The sequence below is a fragment of the Echinops telfairi genome, unplaced genomic scaffold (genome assembly GCF_000313985.2).
Source record: "Echinops telfairi isolate 266 unplaced genomic scaffold, ASM31398v2 ScPeMD7_2;HRSCAF=8, whole genome shotgun sequence".
In the NCBI taxonomy this organism is placed as follows: Eukaryota; Metazoa; Chordata; class Mammalia; order Afrosoricida; family Tenrecidae; genus Echinops; species Echinops telfairi.
This window is the reverse complement of record NW_022103898.1, coordinates 73,477,339-73,498,390: the sequence shown is the minus strand read 5'-3', so window position 1 is coordinate 73,498,390 and position 21,052 is coordinate 73,477,339.

Sequence of the window (21,052 nt, the reverse complement as noted above, 5' to 3'; positions counted from 1 at the left end):
TTTGACCTCTTGACTGCTGCTTCCATGATCATGAATTTTGGATCTGAACAAGACAAAATCCTTGATAACTTCAACCCTTTCTTCATTTATTATGATGTTACCTATCCATATTTGACGTTGTAATCCTAGATTTTTATCAGCAAGCAAGGTAAGGCCATCTGCAAATCTCAAGTTGTTAATAAGCTTCCTTCCAAGAATGATGCTGTCTTTTTAAACCTCCTGAGTCATCGGTATCAGTGGATTTAACATGAGTTCAATTTTTTTCTCTGTACTCATTCATTCCTTGATGATCCCATTTGCATCTTTAATTTAGACAGTATTTCTGTACTTGAGGCTGCTTCCTCTTAGATCTATATTTCCTCGGAGGTTTTATGGATTCACCCATGGTGTGTGGACTCAAATATACCATGGATCATGAAAACAACACAGGGCTGGCCAATATTTTATTCTATTGTACATAAGGCCATCATGAGTCAGAGCAGATTCTACGGCAAGTAACAACAAAAGTATGTATTATATTTCAAGTTTGATGTGTCCAAACTCCTGATTTTCATCTTACCTCCATTCTTTGTTTTATAGCTGTTCTTATCTCAGCAAATGCTATTTTTATCAACTCTTTTATTCAACGAAGCAGTCATCTTCAATTCTTCTCTTTCCCTTATTGCTTATATGTACCTCTTTTTAGTAAATGCTATAGCTTTTACTATGTACCTTACATCTATTTCCTTTATTTGCATCTATACTACTTCCCTTCCTGCTTCCATTTTAACCCAACAATAACCATTACCCTCTAAGTAGCACGAAGGGTATCCTCACGATTCCTTGTGGAAGATCAAGCTTTTCTTCATAGAAAGCCATCTTTGACATCCATGGAATCAACCATCTATTTGGGAAGAGGTAGTACTAGAGAGTTTGGAGAAAATATTCTAATTACATTTACCTTGGAAGGACACATTGTAATTCAAGTTGTTTATTTGGTGTAGAATTTGTTTATTTGTGTAGAATTGAACTGCCCTCCACCTGCAGTAAACACTTGGCATATTTAAATGGCGTCTGATTGAATTAAAAATATATGACGTATTGCATTAGAGTCTATACATACTGACATGGACTAACCTCTGCCTCCAATTATAATATCATTTCATATCCTCTATCAACTACATCCCAGCCTCAGTAAATGTTTTCTTCATACTAAGCTTGGACTTTTTCATCTTTATATCCAAGCACATTTCTTACTAGACACCCTTTGGCAAGTGGCTCTCTCTGTCTGGACTGCTCTACCATCCATGCTTTACATCACCTTCTCTGTCACTTAAGTCCACTAAAGATGTCACCTTTATTTCAGAATATGTTCTATAAACATCCAATTTGAACTATCTCCTCTCCAATATCCACTTCCCATCCCATCAATGTCTATCATATTGTCTTTTGCTCATTTTAACCCTAATATATATATATATCATTGAGTTGATTCTGACTCATAATGAATGTATAGGATAGAGCAGAACTACACATATGTATATAACAACCTACATATATGGTTTCCAAGGCTGTGGTTTTTCCTAAAGCAGACTACCACATTAAGAGGGCAACAGGCCAAATACATTTAGGAACCTATGCTATAGACCTGGAAAAAAAGGAAAGCACTCAAAAAGACGGATTGATCCTGTGGCTGCAGCAATGGGCTCTGGCATAGGAGCAACGTGAAGACGGAGGAGGACCGGGCAATGTTTCCTTCTGTTGTGCATAGGGTCACTGCGGGTTGGAAGCAACTGTGTGGCACTGAACAACAGCACAACATGATATAGATCATCTGTTTGAATCTTCAGGAAAGGGGAAAGATGTTCTAAAATAGGTAGACTACATTTCTGGAAGATCTATAAATGTTTGAATAAATGTGTGGGATTTTTCTGAAGGAGGCAATATTCTAATCTATAAGGTATATCAGGTGAATAAGATTTGAGTGTAATATGACTACAGTCAATGATGTGGCTGCAATGATATGGCTGAGTTATTCTCTACACAACAGAGTGAAAAGTCAGAAACACATGTAGGGGTTGAAACTCAAGAACCAACTTGGGACGCCAGCAGCATTCATTGAAAGACACCACATTCTGGGATCAGCTTGTGTGTTTGAACTGCATGTTATCATGTGAGTGCTTAGCCACTGTCCCATCAGGGAACAGTTGGTAGTGAATAATAGGTGTTCAGTAAACATGTGTGAGCAGGCTAGATAAATCAAGGCTAGAGTAAGGTTAAAAATGATTCACTAAATACAATGATACTATTAATAAATATTTATGAAATATTAGCATAAAAAAGAAGGAGTAATAAATGGAACAAAGCAGCATCAGACATACCTTGATCTCATCTTCTGTCCCTGGCACTCCTGGGACAGCAGGTATTGGTGTAGACTTGACCCCATCCAAGAACCACAGCACACACACCAATCCAGTGTATGGCAAAGAAAAGGCATCAAAACATCACCTTCACAATGATATGAATCTCATAAGGGGCTAGACCCCAAAGTCATGAGGCGCATGTGCTTTTCCAAGAAGCACAAAAAGAAGGGCCAGAATGAAATGCAGGCCAACGCCACCAAGGCCACACTGCTACTTCTGGGGCTACTATAATTCTTGTACAGCCCAAGGAGGTCAAGGCTCAGATCCCAATGTGTGTCAACCACAAGCTCAGGTGACTTGCCTACACTGTCCATCCCAAGCTTGAAAAGTGCGCTGAGTCATTTATCTCCAAGGGTCTGAGGCTCTGCCAGCCAAAGATCAAAGCAAGGCCTTGACGCGAGCTCAGGTTCCAGGTCAAAGTCACAATGGTGTCCACGCTCCCACGAGGGCTCCTTAGTAGAGTTCTGCATCTGAGGCCAGAGGCACTGGGAAGACCTCGGGTGCCACCTGCTTGGAGCTGGTGTCTTCATGTGCTGCTTGTACAAAGAAGCCTGAGGCAGGTACATACAATAAGAAGAAATATTTTGATCTACGTTAGCAATAATGGTGGATGGTTAGTAGTAATTTACTTGTTGCTATGGTGTCTGTTAGTTGAGTTTTGTCCAAGCTATCATTTCACACCCTTTATCAATAAATTAAAAGAGCGCTGAGGTACAGTGAGTTATGAGTTGGGCTGCAAACCATAAGGTCAGCAGTTTGAAACCACCAACTACTCTGTGGGAGAAAAATGAAGCTTCCTAATCCCATAAAGATTTACAGGCTCAGAAAGGCACAAGGGCAGTCCTACTCGGTTTTATTTGGTCATCTGAGTCTGAATCAACTCAGGGAACTTTGGGAGTTTTTTTAGCAGTAAATTTTGTTAAATGTTGCCAGTTGGATATTTATAAATTGATTTTTCTCATTGATATATGAAATAGATTAAGATATTGTAAATTATTATTAATCTAGCATTGATAATAACTTTTAATAACTACTAAGCATTCTCTTTATACCTGGATTAGAAATTAATCACATGAATATGTAAATATCTGACTGGTACTTTTAACATACTTTAATATTTAATTAGAATGAACAATACCTTAGAGGAAAGACATACTCAGTGATATTTCAGTAGGTATTTTCATAACTTTCTTTTTTATGTAGTAGGTTTTCTCAAAAAGAACAACTAGCATTACTATATGTTCTAGTTTGAACAATGAATATGTCTAGGTGATTTCTAAATACATTGTAACTATATGTAATGCTGATTTACAATTGTCCCAGACTTAGATAAATCTGAATATTGTTTCTAAAACAATCCATTTCAATAGATTTTTACTGTAGGACTTTTTCATTGTCTTCCAATGAGCTTTTACTTAAGAATTCTCATTGGGAAATAAAAAGGCATTAATAGAATTCAGACATGAAAAAGCCACTTAAGCCACTTTGAATACATGTTGCATGTCGTTAAGCATTTATAAAATGTTTTATGTCACACTCAGGAGTTCAGATTTATTTTATATAATAAATATATCGTTTCCCATGAAATTTGATGCAATATAAAGATTACTCTGAGAATTAAATTTCTCCAGTTCAAGAAGTTCCAACTGTTACACTTTCCAGTAGAAATAATCATATAGTTGTCAGTTTGTGTCAAAAATCTGCCAGAAAAATTTAATGTAGAGGGCCAAAGAAAGCAAACAACATATTACTTATAGAAAATGTTCTTAAAGTAGTATTCTAAAAATTTGATTTTTCATATTCATGTTCCTTAAAGTTTAATCTGGAGTGGATATGGGCTAAGAAGTATTATCAATTTTGTCTGCTTATTGACTATTAAGTTAATTGATTTTCGGTAAATCTTAATATAACTTAGTAACAGATTCATTTTACAAAGTTAAGATTCAAGATGAAATATCACTTTTCACTTCTTGTCAAAGAATAAAACTATTCTATTATAGACTGAGGTGCAACATATTAGCAGAAACCATTAGTTTACCTACAGGGAAATATTTATTACATTCTCAATTGTCACTTTAGGGAAAGTGTCTCATCTAAAATTCTATCATTAAAATACTAAGTACTAACACAATAGTCCTACATTTTCTTCTAAAAATGTTCTGGATTTTGCTCTTAGACACATGGTCTTGATCCATTTTGACTAAAACTTTTTATATATATTATGTGAGCTGTAGGTTCAGCTTCATTATTATGTGGAAATTCAGTTGTGCCACCACCATTTACTGAAAAGACTAATTTCCTCCCGATAATAGACAGATAAAAGAAACTCTTATCAGCTTCAACTGATCGTTGATGCACAGGTTTTTTCTTGACTCTAAATTATTTTCCATTGATTTCTATATACCAACATCAGCCTGTTTAATTATAGCTTAATACTATTTTGAAATTGGAAAGTGAGTCTTCCTACTTTTTCTTTCTTTTTCAAGGTTAATTGACTACTCAGGTTCCCCTGCACACATATATAAATTTAAGGTTTGGCCTTTCCATTTTTGCAGATGAAATTTTGGGATGTGTGAGGGGTCCAAAATATTTCTGGGAAAATTAAATAAAAAATAATGCAATTTTTCATGAGCTCTTTGAATCCTCCGTGGGGATAGCATTGAATCTATAGACTGCTTGAGTAGAGGCCCAATGTCTGCCTACTACCTTGATACTTATATAAATATATGTACCTAGACCTATGTCTTTTTAAAATTTAAGTGGGTCTTATGCTGCAGGTTTACCAAATAAAGTAGTTTTGATTCCTTGACAGCTGCTTCCACGAGTATGGATTGTGGATCCAAATAAAATGCAATCGTTGACAACATCAATCTTTTCTCAATGTATTATGAGGTTGTCTACCGGTCCAATTGTGAGGATTTTTAGTGGTTTTTTTTGCATTGAGTTGTAATCTGTACTGAAGTCTGTGATCTTTGATTTTCGTCAGTATGTGCTTAAGTTCTCAGTTGTTAACAAGTGAAGTTATATCATTGGCATATTACAGATTGCTAATAACCCTTCCTCCAAACGTGATGCCCTATTCTTCTTCATATACTCCAGCTTCTCAGATTATTTACTCAGCATACAGAGTGACTAAGTATGGTGAAAGGATACAGGACACATACATCCTAGTTTTTGAATCACACAGCATCCCCTTGTTCTGTTTCAGTGACTGTCTTGTGGTCTACATACAAGTTCCCTCTGAGCCCAATGAAGTGTTACGAAATTCCCATTTTTTGCAATGTTTTTCATAACTCAGTCTGATCTAGCAGCATTTCATAGCTAATGTTTATAAAGATGTTTATCTTTCTGATATTCTTTGCTTTCAGCAAAATCCATTCCTCATTCTACATCCTCTTCTAAAGCTGGCTTGAATTTCTGGTAGTTCTCTGTAAAAGTGCTGCTGCGATAATTGCAAAATTATCTTCTGCAAAATTATACTGGTATTGCTTTAGTTTCTGTGATCTGTTGTGTCCCCTGTCTTTGGAAAAGGCACAAATATAGATTGCTTTCAGTCAGCTGTCCAGGTGTACATATTTCAGTCTTCTTGGCATACAAAAGGCAGTGTCTCCAGTGCTGCATCAGTTTGTTGAGACTTTGGTATTCTAGCTTTGCGGTTTATTTTGCTAATCTGTTAGCACACATTGGACTTCTTTCTCCAATACTATCAGTTTTTGATCATATGCTACCTCTAGAGATGGTTCAGTGTTAATCCAATGTTTTGATACAATGACTCTGTGTATTCCTTCCATCTTCCTTTGATGCTTCTTGCATATTCAATATTTTGCCTATAGGATCCTTCAGTAGTGCAACTAAGAATTGATATTTTTCTTTAGCTCTTTTAACTTGAGAAATTCTGATTATATTCTTACCTTTCTGTTTTCTATCTCCAAATCTCTGTACATTTCATTATCATTCTTTAATTTTTTTCTGAAATTGTCTTTAAAATTTTTCTATTCAGCTCATTTACTTCATCTTTATTTATTCATTCACTTTAGCCACTCTACAAACGAGAACAAGTTTCATTATCTTCTGACATCCACTTCAGAGTTTTTCTCTTCCCCCCCCCCCGTATTTTAAAACACCTTTTGTTCTCTTCATGTATCATATTCTTGGCGCCATCCTCAAACTCATCTCTTCTTCTGTCACTATTCAGTATAATAAATCTGGTCTTGAGATAGTTTCAAATTCAAGTGGGATATACTCAGGATAATATTTTGGATCCTCTGAACACATTTTAATTTTCTTCAACTTCAGCCTGAGTTTGCATAGAAGCAATTAATGATCTGTCTCACCGTTGGTCTTTGGGTTTGTTTAAGCCAATGATATTGAGCTTCTCCACATCCCTTCCCATGGTGTATGCACTTTGATTCTTGTGTATTTCATATAGTGAGGGCCATGTGCATAAATCATAACTTATGCTGTTGAAAAAAATTAAGTATTTGAAAGGAAGAAGCTGTTGGTATTACCAAACTCTATCGTGGGGTATGTAGCTTTGTTTCTATCATGAAGACCGTATTTTTCAGCTGTTGGTATTCCTTGTTATTTTCAACTTGTGCATTTTCACCTTCAGTGAATATCAATGTTTCTTAATTTTTAATCAATTTTAGCCTGGAGAACATGGTAAATTTCTTCATCATTAGTGGTTGATACACACATGATAAAAAGTATGTTTACTGGTCTTTTAGGTGTACAGATATTATTCTCCCACAGACAGGATTGTACTTTGACAGAGATCTTGAAGTGTTCTTTGTGATGTTGATACAATTTGTATGTAAGTCAATTTGTATGTAAGTCAGAGAAATCCATTGATTTCTGATTCAAAATGACCGTTAACAGTCAATTTTAGTTTAATAATGACTAAGATATCACTCTTCGTGTCTTCCATTTCATTTCTGATGACTTCCAACTTTCTTAGATTCAAGCTTTGAACATTCCAGGTTCAGATCATTAATGGATATTTTCAGCTGTTTAGTCTCATTTTGGGTCCTGTCCCTTCAACAAATGGAGGTTCTGAAAACTTTTCTCCCTCCACATCATTAAGAATTATTATAAGATCCAACAATTCTATCCCTATATAGATATCCACAATAAGTGAAAGAAGAAATGCAAACAGGTACTTGTACTCCAATGTTCATGGCAGCGCTTATTCAGATTATTTGAAGGTCAGGAGACAACGTAAATGTGCTTCAGTGTAGTACATATATAAAACATGTTGTTGCCAGGGGCTTTGAGTCAATCCAACTCCCAGTGACCCTATATGTACAACAGAACCAGACATGGGTCTGCCCTGCATCAGTCTCGCATTCTTGCTATGTTTTATTTTTAATTGACAGATCATTTTATTGGGGGATCTTACAGATTTTATAACAATCCATACATCAATTGTATTAAGCACATTTGCACATATGTTGCCATCAGTATTTTCTAGACATTTACTTTCTATTTGAGCCCTTGTTATCAGCTCCTATGTTTCAACCTATAATTGCAGTGACTGTGTCAATCCATATTATTGAGTCTTTTCTGCTGACTTCTACTTTACTAAACTAACAAATTCTCCCACAGACTTGCCCCTCCTGCTAACATGTTCACAGTACCTGGGAGAAAATGTTGCGGCCATGCCCCTTATTGACACAGTTGTGTGGATTTTTGTTTTCTTGATGTTAAGGTGTAAGACATACTGAAGACTATAGCCTATCAAAATTACCCCGTTGGAGTCACTATTATTCAAACTTATGCACAATACCAGATAGTTTTTTAATCTTCATTAATAAGTTATTCGAGTCCTCTTTGCTTTCAGCAAGCAAGGTGCATCATCTGCATATTATCAGTCATTAATGAGCTTTTCTCCAAAACTGTCAGTTACTTGTTGACTTCAGGAAATTACACAACCATATGAGAAATACAACCCTGAGACATGCTACATGGATCAACTTTGAAAACTTTATGCAAGAAGAAAAGTCAGAAATAAAGCAATGTTGTATGATCTCATATATATGGAATGTGTAGAATAGACAAACACATGACATCAGAATTTTTTAGTCTTTTCCAGGGTCAGCAATTTGAAACCACCAAATGCTCCTTGGGAGGAAAATAAGGTTTTGTCCTCTTCTATGGAGTGGTCTTGGAAACACAGGGTTTAGTCTTCCTTGTCCTGTAGGCCCACTATGAGTCAAAATTGACTCAATAGCAATGAGATTGATTTGGTTTGAGGGCCAGGAAGCAGGGGAGAAAAGGGAGACTTTGCTTAGGGTTCATTGATCTTTGATCAAGGTGATAACAAAGTTGTAAATGGATAGTGGTGATGGTAGCACACATGATGAATATAGTTAGTATCACTAGAGTGTATATCTAAGAATTGTGGAAATGGCAGTTGTTTATATATATACTTACATAGATATTATTGTATGCCATTAGTTGACTATGACTCTATCCTCTATCACCACATAAAACTGTTCAATAGGTTTTTCTAGGTTATAATTTTTCTGGGAGCAGATTGCCTGGATTTTTTTTCTACTGCAGAGCGTCAGGGTGAGTTTGATTCACCAGCCTTCAAGTAAATTACCAAGACTCTTGTGAAAATAACCTGAGAACCTAGCCTCTGTGGAGAAGTTTTGTTTTGTTGATGTTGAGATCAGAGGAAGGCTTATTATCCAGAGTAAGGCAATATGAAAATGACACAGCCTTGCTCGTTGGGGCATTAAGTTCAGGCAGCTGGGTTTGCTGAACCATGGACCTTGAGGTGAATGCCTATGGGTTGAGGCTTACAGTAGAGTATCAAATCCTTTGGGACATCTATTAGCAGCCCTGAAAGAACTTTGTAACATGTCTATTCTGAGCATTTCTTACTTGAATTTCCACCTGTTAATTTCTTTAATAAACCCTCTAATCATGAATTTTGCCTGTGAGTTCTGGGAAGCCTTTTCAATGGATATTAGAACATAGAGATAAAATATAAAACACGATTTGACACAACACACCATTCTATTGTACAATGGGTTGCATTGTACAATAGCACCTAAAAATGGATTGGATTCAAAGGCACCTAAAAATAACAGTGCCATTCAGTTTTAGAGCAAGTTAAAATTATAACTTTGGGTGGAACATATTGCTACGAATCCCCCTACCAGCTAGTGTTTTATTTTTATAAGGGCAATGGAGAAGATAGCTATTCAGTAGGGAATTGTCAATATCTATGAAAAATATGTTAACATTGTTATTATAAGTGAAATATCAAGCCATAAAGAGATCTATGCACAATAATACATAATCTGAGTGTAGTGTATTTTTTAATCCTTCATTAATGTGTGAAGCATTCATTAGAGAAGTAGAGAAAAGGGGGGAATATGCAGGGGCTCCTACTGCAATAGTGTAGGGAAAAACTAGGTTGAATTACCCTGGAGATAGTGAAAAGGGAGCAAGCTAAAGAGATATTGAAGATGCTATCTGATACGATTATTTATTGGCTATGGAAAATAAAAAGTCCCTGGGTGGTATCATTGATTAAGCATTCAACCACAACTGAGAGGTTGAAAATTCAAACCCACCCACAGGGCCCCAACAGAAAGTACTTCCAATACCTCATAGTTATTTAAAACCCTATAAACAGAGTTTTCTGGAAGTCATGCAGTCACCAAGAGGTGGAATCAACTCAACAGTAACTACGGTTTCTGTTGTTTTAATGCATGGATTGTGATGGAGAAGCAGATAATGGAGAAGATAGCTACAGCTTGTAGAACTAGGTGACTAGTGTTATCACTTAAAAAAAGAGATAAGAAACATTGGAAAATGTGTAGATTAAAAGCTAAAGAATTTAAGGTCAGTTTGGGGCATGTTGAGTTGGAATTGTTTTTTTTTAAAGTAAGGCAGTATGTAAGTTAGGTTAAAATAAATTGGAAAAACATTGGTACAAAGTAACTGAAGTTATGAGCATAAATGGCATTGCTAAGGAAGAATATGTACAATAAGATGAAAAAAGTGCCCAGGACTAAGCCATAGGAAAATAGAAAATCCAATTGTCTATAGAAGAGGAAGATGTTCCAAGATGATTGAAACTGGCTTAGCAATGAAGTAGGAGAAAAACAGAGCGATGTCATAGATGCCCCTGGAAGAGAGAATTCAAAAATAGAGAGCATTCACATGTCACAAACTAGTAAGATGCCAGTCAATGCATACAAACAAAATATGCATTGGATTGAGCAAAATGAAAGGTTACTTCAGTTAAAGGAAGGTTGGCTAGATCAGAATGAAGTAGTTGGAATATAACTATTTCAAAAGGTTGCATTACAAAAAGAATAAGTAGTGAGTAGAGAAAAATATAGGGTATAATGTGTTTTTTCTTCTTTTGTACAGGTCTAAGAAAATTTATATGCTGCTGAAAATGATTCTGTACAAATAAGAATTGCTTTATCGTTTCATACTTCAACCTTAAAATACATTATTTCACATCTACTCTCCCTGCCAGGAAGATGTTGCATTTTTGGCATTAATTTTAAGAGTTACAAATCTGGTTCTCTCTTACAAAAACAATTTTATCACATTCAATTCATGGTTGTTTCTCTTCTTCCAGAGTGCTGGAGAGAGACAGGTAGTTCTACTCCTGTAAAGGGTTAATGGCTCAGAAATTCACAGGGGCAGTTCTACCCTGTCTTATAGTGTCACTACTGTATGTTGGCATTGACTCGATGGCAGTGTGTTTGGTTTGGATTTGTTTGTCTCTCCTAGCTCTCCCCTGATCCTCAGCCTGGGTACCTGCTCTGGAGAACAGGTGCTTGATTTCTGTGTTTTATGTCTCTTTGCCCATTTCATTGTCTTCTCAGAACAGGGATTGGAAGAAAGTATGCAAAGGTCTTATTTGATTAATGTTATTTAATCAAGTCCTACTTGAGTCTTCTCAGTTTCTTCATGTAGGTGAATGTATGGAACAACCTTGTGCTACCTTGATTTAGCTCTGACCTCCTGTAGATTTATACTAATCTTTTGAATGGAAAAACCTCTGGGACAACTCAAGAACCTTGTGCATTTCTTAACATCTGGCTGACTTATGAGGACCTAGTGGATCTTTATAGTGATACTGCATGGTAGAATAGAGCTGCTCCTTTAGGTTTCTGAGTCTATAAATCTTTGTGGAAGTAGAAAATCGTATCTTGTTTCCCACAGAAAAGCTTGTGGATTTAAACCACTAACCATGTGGTTAGCTGCCCAACTCTAAGCCACAAAGGCATATAGTGCCATTCTAAATCAGAATTGACTTGATGGTAGTGGGTTGGTATTGAGTTCTTGGAATGCATCTTTGCTTTACTAAACGGTGGTTGTAAAGCTCCCCAAATCAACAATGATTCTCTCTTTTGTTGTCATTAGTTTCTAGTTAGCTACCTCCAAGAGACCCAGGTAGGCAAAATGTAGCGATAGATTTCTGTATCTATGTTCACATCCACCACCCATATGTCCATTTGCCACATAGTTGTGGCATGTATATTGCTGTGATGCTGGAAGCACTGCTAGGTGGGTGACCCATGGGGAGAGGTTTCAGTAGCACATCCAGACTAAAACTAGGAAGAAAGACCTGGCAATTTGACTCTAAGAAGTAGCCCTTGTAAACCTTATGAATCACATCAGAACACACCCTGACTTGAAAGAAAACCACCAGGTCAATAGACTGTCCCAATAACCACAACGCGAACTTGAGTATACTGACAATTTTGAAGATGACTCAGAGCGGGCACGGTTATGATCTGTTGTACACAGGTTGCCATGAGTCGGAGTAAGTCAACAGGCGCTACCGATCGATTATCTACCCAGCATTCATTTACATTTTGGCACACACGAAATACTATTTATCTACTTGTTTGAAAAAGAAAATTCACACCTCCCACATATTTCACTATTTAAAAGTTCATGTAAAAATAAATATGCAAACAGGACCTTAAAAGATAGGAGGAGGGGAGGAGTCAAGATGGCACCCAGATAAGCAGCACATACTGAGAGCTCTTTGGCGTAGGGCGGGCCTGGTGCCCAGGAGGACTAGTGGGAGGATTCTGGCGAGTGAGAGGAACACCCCCCCCCCCCCCACGACAACCCTGAGTGCTTCCCTGTCCACGAGGGGACTCTCCCACGTATTATATCGGAGCTGGCGCATCTGGAGATCTGACATCTGATCCCTGGGACATGTCAGCTCTGCTGGCTGGGCTGCTCCTGCACACCACCAGTGCCGCTGCTGCTGTCACCAATTGCCTTATCCCACCCCCAGGCCTGGCCGCCATGCCAGGAACTGCTTGGCTGCCCTGCTGAGACTCAGACCACTGTGGTGGGACCCCGGTGTAGCAGCTGCCCACTTGCAGCACTCCCCTAGGACAGCTGCTCCCTTCTGTGGTTCTCCTCTCTCTATGTGGCAGCAATGTGCCACCAAGTGTGGGTCCTTCCCTCCATTAACCTAGGGCCCCAGGACCTGACCTGAAATATACCTGTAGCATGTTGGGTAACCTGCGGATTGGAGAGCCCTGCCCCCTGCACCCATTGCCTGAGACACCTCCACCCATGCCCCATCCGCAGTGGACCACGCCCTCGCTGCTCCCACCAGTGCCAGCATGCCCTGCTCCTGCCTGTTGTCGACTCAGCACTTCCTTAGCATCTCAGGCCCACAGGGAACAGTGGGAAGAAGTGCATACATTTCCTCATAGCCTGGCTCTGGAGCCCAAGGAATAAGTGACTGGGGTCCTGAAGTTTCCCAGCCAACACCAGCCACATTACCTCAGACCCCAACATGACCAACGCCCACTGATTGGACCCCATCAGCCTTATCATTGCACAAAGGGCTCCTCCACTCCTGCCACCCACAGCAGCAGGTGCCTATCCCACACCAGCGAAGTGCTCCCTGCATGAGGATGAGACAGCTGCCTTCACCAGGGCCAGGCACCTCCACACTGTGGAGGCTCTCCCTGGGGACCAGCACCAGGGCAGTGGGGTTGTTTTCACTCTACATTAGCAGCCCCTCCTACGGCAGGGAGGCCTTCATCACCTTTTTCTTCTATTAGGCATCTTTTAAAAAATAAGAAAAAGGCTGCTAATCGTGGCCTGACAGCCCAGTTCAAAGCAGCCCGGGGCATACATACAAGTGCCAGACTCACTACAGTCACTGAAATTCCTCAACAGCGTTGGCCACTGAACTGCCATGGAACCCTGCCTACATGGCAGGGTTACCCACCTCCCTAGTAGGCCACAGGAAGCCCCCAAAAGCACCTTTATCAGTAACACAGAAAAAGATCTCAGGCCCCCCTGGTCTCCCAGATACATGACGCCCACCTCCACAAAGAGATCAAGGAACCAGCAGTAAACCACATCACTTTCAACAAAAAACCCAGAGGGACAAAACACAATAGCAACAGCAGAGTTAATGATACTCATAGAAGAATCAGACACAGATCTGGCACAAAAAGCAATCTACAGATTGCTGCTTTGGGTAATACAGAAGTTGAGGGATGCAACACAGAATAAGGATGCAATGATAGAGGAGATTAAGACCACAACTGAGAGTGTGAACTCCATGATAGAGGGAATGAAGACCCTGCACCAAAGGGAAATGCAGGTGCTAATGGATGAGGTAGCAGAAACTACACACAAGATCACAGAATTTATTATTAGACTACAAGAGGCAGAGAACCATATCAGTGATCTCAGACACTGAGGCAGACTTCAGCAAATGAGAGAGGCAATCAAATAAGATAAGAAACAGAAGATAACCTGAGATCAATGAAAGATGCTATGAAGAGGAACAATATTCAAATAATTGGTCTACAGGAGTAGGACACTATGAACAAGTCAACAGCTAAAACAGCGAGGGATTTCTCGAAGCAAACTTTCCCACCTTAATAAATGAGAATTAGACACTCATACAGGAAGCAGAGAGAATACCAACTAGACCAAACCCCAAGAAAACTCACCAAGACATATGATAATTAAAATATCCAACTTTGAGGAAAAGGAGAAAGTTTTAAGCGCAGCAAGAGAAAGGAATATGGTCCCATACAAGGGTGCTCAGGTAAGAATATGCTCAGACATATCAGCAGAAACCATGAAGAAGAGGAAAGAGTGGAGTAACATCTTCCAAAAGCTGAAAGAAAGAACTGCCAGCCCAAGAATCCTCTATCCTGCCAAATTATCCACAAAGATTGATGGGATGATAAGGGTCATCCAGGACAAGGAAAAACTCAAAGAATACATCATAAGACACTTAACCCTGCAGAAGATACTGACTGACTCACTATGGTCAGAGGACCAACATCCACCAAACTCAAGCTGGAGACCACCATATAACCCAACTCCATCCAGAAGCCATGTGCACACAACAAGTACCAAGATAACAGGGCCTCGGAGGGAAAATAAGACAAGAATGAAGCTCCACACACAAACACAGCACGCTGACATGAAGGGAGATAGGACAACACCCAAAACAAAAAGATGAGATGAGAGCAATGAATCCACAGATCATGATAATAACTCTGAATTCCAACAGTCTTACTTCATACATTAAAAGAAAAAGGCTTGGAGACTGGCTCAGCAAAATAACCCAACAATCTGTTGCCTGCAAGAGACACATCTTAATGGCAGAGATAAAAATAAACTAAGAATAAAAGGCTGGCATAAAGTATACCAGGTAAGCAGCAACTTAAAAAAAGCAGGTGTGTCACTACTAATCTCTGACAAAATTGACCTCAAAATTCAAACCATAAAAAGAGACAAGGAGGGGCACTATATAATACTCAATGGATCAGTAAACCAGGAACCAGTAAACATATTAAATACTTGTGCTTCTAACCATAGAAGGGTGAAATTCATCAACCAAATTATTCAAAAGAAGAAAAAAAAGAATCACAGATTCAACAATCATAGTAGGTGATTTTAATACACCACTATCAGAGAAAGATAGAACACTGGGAAAGAAGCTCAGCAAGGAGGCTATAGAGCTATGCAATACGATTAGGCAACTGGACCTGATGGACATTTATAGAGTTTTCCAACCAAACGCAAAAATTCACATTATTTTCAAGCCCACATAACTCATTTTTGAGACTAGACCACATGCTGGGACACAGGTTGAGCCTGAATAAATTTAAACACATAGAGATTACTCAGTTGTCTTTCTTGAATCACACACCATAAAGCTGGAGATCAATGAAAGGATGACCAGAAAAGCAAGGGCAAACAATTGGAGGTTGAACAACGATCTTCTGAGTCATGAATGGGTACTGGCCCAGATTTGAGAGGAGGTAAGGAAGTTTATAGAAACTAATAAGAATGAGAATACAGTGCATCAAAACGTATGTGATACTGTGAAGGCAGTTATCAGAAAAAACTTGATATCAATAAATGCATATATGAAAAAAAGAGTGGCTTATGACTGATATGTTTTCACAAAACCTTCAACAATTAGAACAGTCACCAGAACAACACCTCCAATAGCAAAAGAAAAGAAATAATAAAAATCAGGGCAGAGTTAGACCAGTGGGAAGACAAGAACAATGCAAAAGATTAATGCAGCAAAAGCTGGTTCTATGAAAGGATCCACGGAATTGACAGAGAGCTGAGAACCTAACCAAGGAAAGGAAGGAGCAAACATCAATAGTCAGGATGAGGAATGAAACAGGGGAAATCACAACAGACCCCAATGAGATTAAAAGGATAATAACAAAGTATTATGAAGGATTGTATTCTAATGAATTCAAAGCCATGGAAGACCTGAATAAATACTTGTAAAAAACAATCCCTCCCTAGATTATCCCAGACAGAGGTCAAGAATCTCAACAAAAGCATAGCAAAAGAAGAAATAGATATGGTTGTCAAGAAGCTACCAGCAAAAAAATAGATTCACAGGGGAATTCTACCAAGCATTCAGGGAAGACCTGACACCACTCCTCCACAAAGTATTCCAGACCATGGAATAGGATGACAAACCCCCAAACTCATTCTACAAAGCCAGTATAACTTTGATACGCAAACTGAATAAGGATCACACAGGTATAGAAGACTGCAGACCAATATAGCTAATGAACATAGATGCAAAAATCCTTAACAAAATATTGGCTAATAGAATGTAAAAGTATATAAAACATCAGGTAGGATTTCTCACAGGGATGGTCTAAGATACAAAAATCCATCAATATTATAGACCGCATTGACAAGAAGTATAAGAACCACATGGTAATATCGATACACACAGAAAAAGCATTTGACAACATTCAACACTCACTCCTAATTAAGACAATCATGAAGATAGGAATGGAAGGCAAATTCCTCAAGTTAATATGTTATCTACAAAAAGCCAACAGCCAACATCATAGTCAATGGAGAAAAGATGAAAACCTTCCCACTGAAAAAGGGGACCACACAAGGATGCCTCTTGTCCAGACTTCTGTTCAATTTCGTAAAGATGGTCCTAGATAACAATATAAGACAGTGGAAGGATATTAAAATATCCCTCTGAGAGGGGAGGAGGTGAAACTATTGCTATTTGCAGATGACATGATTCTGTACATTGAAAATCCAAAAGTTCCACAAAAGAAGTACTTACAGCAATAGAGGAAGATAGAAGAGTGGCAGGATACAAGATCACAAACAGAACACTATAGGTTTGCTATATACATAGGGCAGGACCATAGAAGAGGAGACCAAGAAGCCAGTGCCCTTCACAATTGCCAAGAACAAATTGAATACCTCGGAATATATTTAACCAAAAAAACAAAACAAAAAACCCTAAAGACCTATGCAAGGAAAACTACAAGACCCTGCTACAAGAAACCCAAAGCAAGCCCCACAAATGGAAGAACATCCCATGATCATGGATTGGAAGACTCAACATAGTAAAGATGTCAATCTTACCCAATGCACTTTCTAAGTTCAACACTACTCTGATTCAAATAGCAACAACCTTCTTCAACGAATTGGAAAAACTGACCACCAATTTCATATGGAGAGGGAAGAATCCCAGAATTAGCAGAGAACTCCTCAAGAAGTAGGACAAAGTCAGATGATTCACTTTACCTGATTTTAACACCTACTACACAGCCACAGTGGTTAAAACAGCATGGTACTGGCATAACAGATACTCAGACCAATGGAAAAGAACAGAAAACACAGAAAAAAAAACCATTTGCATATAGACAACAGATCTTTGATAAGGGACCCCAAAGCATCAAGTGGGAGGTGGATGTCCTCTTTAATAAGTGGTGTTGGAAACAATGGATATCTACATGTAGAAAAATGAAACAAAATGTTCACCTCACCCTATGCACAAGAAGAAACTCAAGGTGGATTACTGAACTAGAAGTAACACCCCAAACCATCTGGACCATCAATGAAGCAATCAGGAGTGACTTAAGATCATTGGTCCACAATAGGGAATGGTATACACAAATGTGAACTGGAAATTGACAAGTGGGATTCAATAAGAATAAAACACCTGTGCTAGTCGAAAGACTTCACCAAGAGTGTAATAAGGCAACAGATGTGTGTGCTTATGTAAATACACTAATCCATAAAAATTGAGGTATTTGCCTATGTGCATATATTTATAAGGCAATATATTGAGGCTGCAGATGGGCCTTGGGACTAAACTCATATCTTTGTTCAATACAAGAACACTTTGTTCAAACAAACTGACATTCTGTGATGCCCACCCTGCCCCACCCCACCCCTACCAGACACAATCAATCGCTGAAGACAAAATGGGTGCATAAGCAAATGTGGTTAAGAAAGCAGATGGTGCCTGGCTATTTAAAGATATAGCGTCCGGGGTCTTAAAGGTTTGAAGTTAAACAAGCAGCCATCAAACAGTGAAGCAAGAAGCCCACATGGAAGAAACATGTGATCATGAGGTGTCATTGGGACCAGGTAACAGGCATCAGAAGAATCATGACAAACAACAAACAAACAAAGAAAAACACGTTGAGAACAAGGGGGATTGGAGCAGAGACCCAAAGCCCATCTATAGACAATGGAACATCGCCCCACAGAGGAGTCACAGGGAAAGGATGAGTCAATCAGAGTGCAGTAGAGCACCGATGGATCACACAATATACCTCTGGTTGTTTGAGGCTTCATCACCCCCTACTATCATGATCCCAGTGCTGCTTCCCACTCTGGACTGGACCGGAACATGTACATAGGTATAGATAAGAGATAAAGCTCATGATACACAGAACCCAGAGATAGGAATGGGAATAGCAATACCAAAAGGGTAAAGATGTATGGGGGGAGAGAAGGGGAAGAAGGGAGAACCGATCGCAATGAATGGCACATAACCACACACATCCCTCCAGGGGGAAGAACAACAGAAACCAGAGGGGAAGGGAGACAGCTGTTGATGTGAAATATGAAAATAATAACAATCTATAATCCATCAAGGGACCATGAGGGAGGGGAGGGATGAAAAGACAGGCTGATCCCAAGGACTCAATAAAAGTAAATGTCTAGAAAAGAACGATCACAATAAATGCACAAATATGTCTGATACAATGAATGTACGATTGTAACAAGAGTTGCAAGAGCCCCCAATAAAATCTTAATCAAGCTCAGAAGCAACAAAGCCCACTTGGAAGAAGCACACCAGCCTATGCAATCACGAGGTGTCGAAGGGATCAGGTATAAGGCATCATCAGAACAAAAAATCTTACCAAAGTGAATGATGGGGGGAATTTGGAGTGGAGACCCAAAGCCCATTTGTAGGCCACTGGAGATCCCCTTGCAGTGGGGCCTCAGGGAGGAGACGAGCCAGTCAGGGTGCGATGTAGCAACGATGAAAAATACAACTTTCCTCTAGTTCCTAAATGTTTCCTCCCCACTCCCACTATCATGATCTGAATTCTACCTTGCAAGTCTGGCTAGACCAGAGGATGTACACTGGTACAGATAGGAACTGGAAATACAGGGAACCCAGGGCGGATGATCCCTACAGGACCAGTGGTGTGAGTGGCAATACTGGGAGTGTAGAGGGAGAGTGGGTTGGAAAGAGGGAACCGATTACAAGGAACTATATGTGACCTCCTCCCTGGGGGACGAACAACTGAAAAGTGGGTAAAGGGAGACGTCAGACAGGGCAAGATATGACAAAATAATAATTTATAAATTATCAAGGGCTCATGAGGGAGGGGGAGCGGGGAGGGAGGGGAAAAATGAGGACCTAATGCTGGGGGCTTAAGTGGAGAGGAAATGCTTTGAGAATGATGAAGGCAACGAATGTACAAATGTGCTTTACACAATTGATGTATGTATGGATTGTGATAAGAGTTGTATGAGCCCCTAATAAAATGATTTTTTTAAAAAAAGAAGAATAAAAGGCTCAGGGGGATGAGGTTACAGGATGGAGGTGGGGTAAAAGAAAGACTGTGTCATGGATTACATGTAGAAAAAGAATGTTTGGAAACCGTGGTAGCAATGTATGTTCTACTTGACATGATTGAAATATGGAATGATAAATGTATTAAATCCCAACTAATAAAAGAAAATAAAAATAAATAAACAAAAGCAACAACAAAAAATAAAAAATAATAAAATGATAATAATAAATAATAAAAAGAAAAAGGGTGGGAGGAAAGCACATTTTACATAGAAAAAAATGAGATAAGAAAAAAGGGAAATATTAACATATTTTTACTTTTTTAACCTATGTCCCAGGGAAAAAATTAAAGTAAAATAATTTTGTAATTCAGAGAGGTAAAATTTTTATCCAAATTCATATCACATAAGTGACAAACAACTATAAGCCCCTAGTCTGTACATTATTGACTTGCCCTGTGATTTGGACACAGAACTTAATTATATAAACACATAGAATCTCAGTTTCCTTACCTGGAAATCATAACGCAAACATGTCCCTCTCGTGTTTGTAGTAACGATTACATAAAATAAAGTGTAGGTATTCAAATAGTGCCTGGTATATAATGAGCCCTGGCACTAGAGGAGCCACGTGGAGACCCACACCAGTGCTGAGATGCTTACACTGCCACTGGGCCCACAAGACTTTCCACCCCCTGGCCTGTTATCTTTCTGAATTCGGTGTCTCTCACATTGGTTCTGGGTCTTCTTTTCTGTCTGTAGAGCATCTTTTCTGTGAGTAGAGCATCTTTTCCTCTTTGGGGTATTGAGCCCAAACAGATGTTCATAGCCTGATGGACTGTCTTGTATATTTTAAGACATTTCCCCTGCCTGTGAGTTTAACTAGTTATGTCTACATTCATGTTTTTACCAGGCAGATTCATACGTAACCTCAAAAAACAGAATCAATAATTCAACAAATATTTATTGAATGATTTATTGTATGAAACAACATTAAAAAAAAAGATATTATTTCATAAGTACTCACTATATACCAGGAATTATTTGAATGCATACACATTATTTTATGTAATCTTTACTACACTCATGAGGGAATTGTTTTTGTTATGTTTTCCAGGTAAGGAAACTGAGATTTTATGTATATTTTCACCAGGAATACGAAGCAGAGAGTCTGTGTCCCACCTCTAGGGAGGCAGATAGGCGTTCTCAGAATCCTCAGAAGGCCATGCCCACAGGGAGGCCTCATTGGTTATGGCTGATTGACAGGCTAGACTCCACCCCTT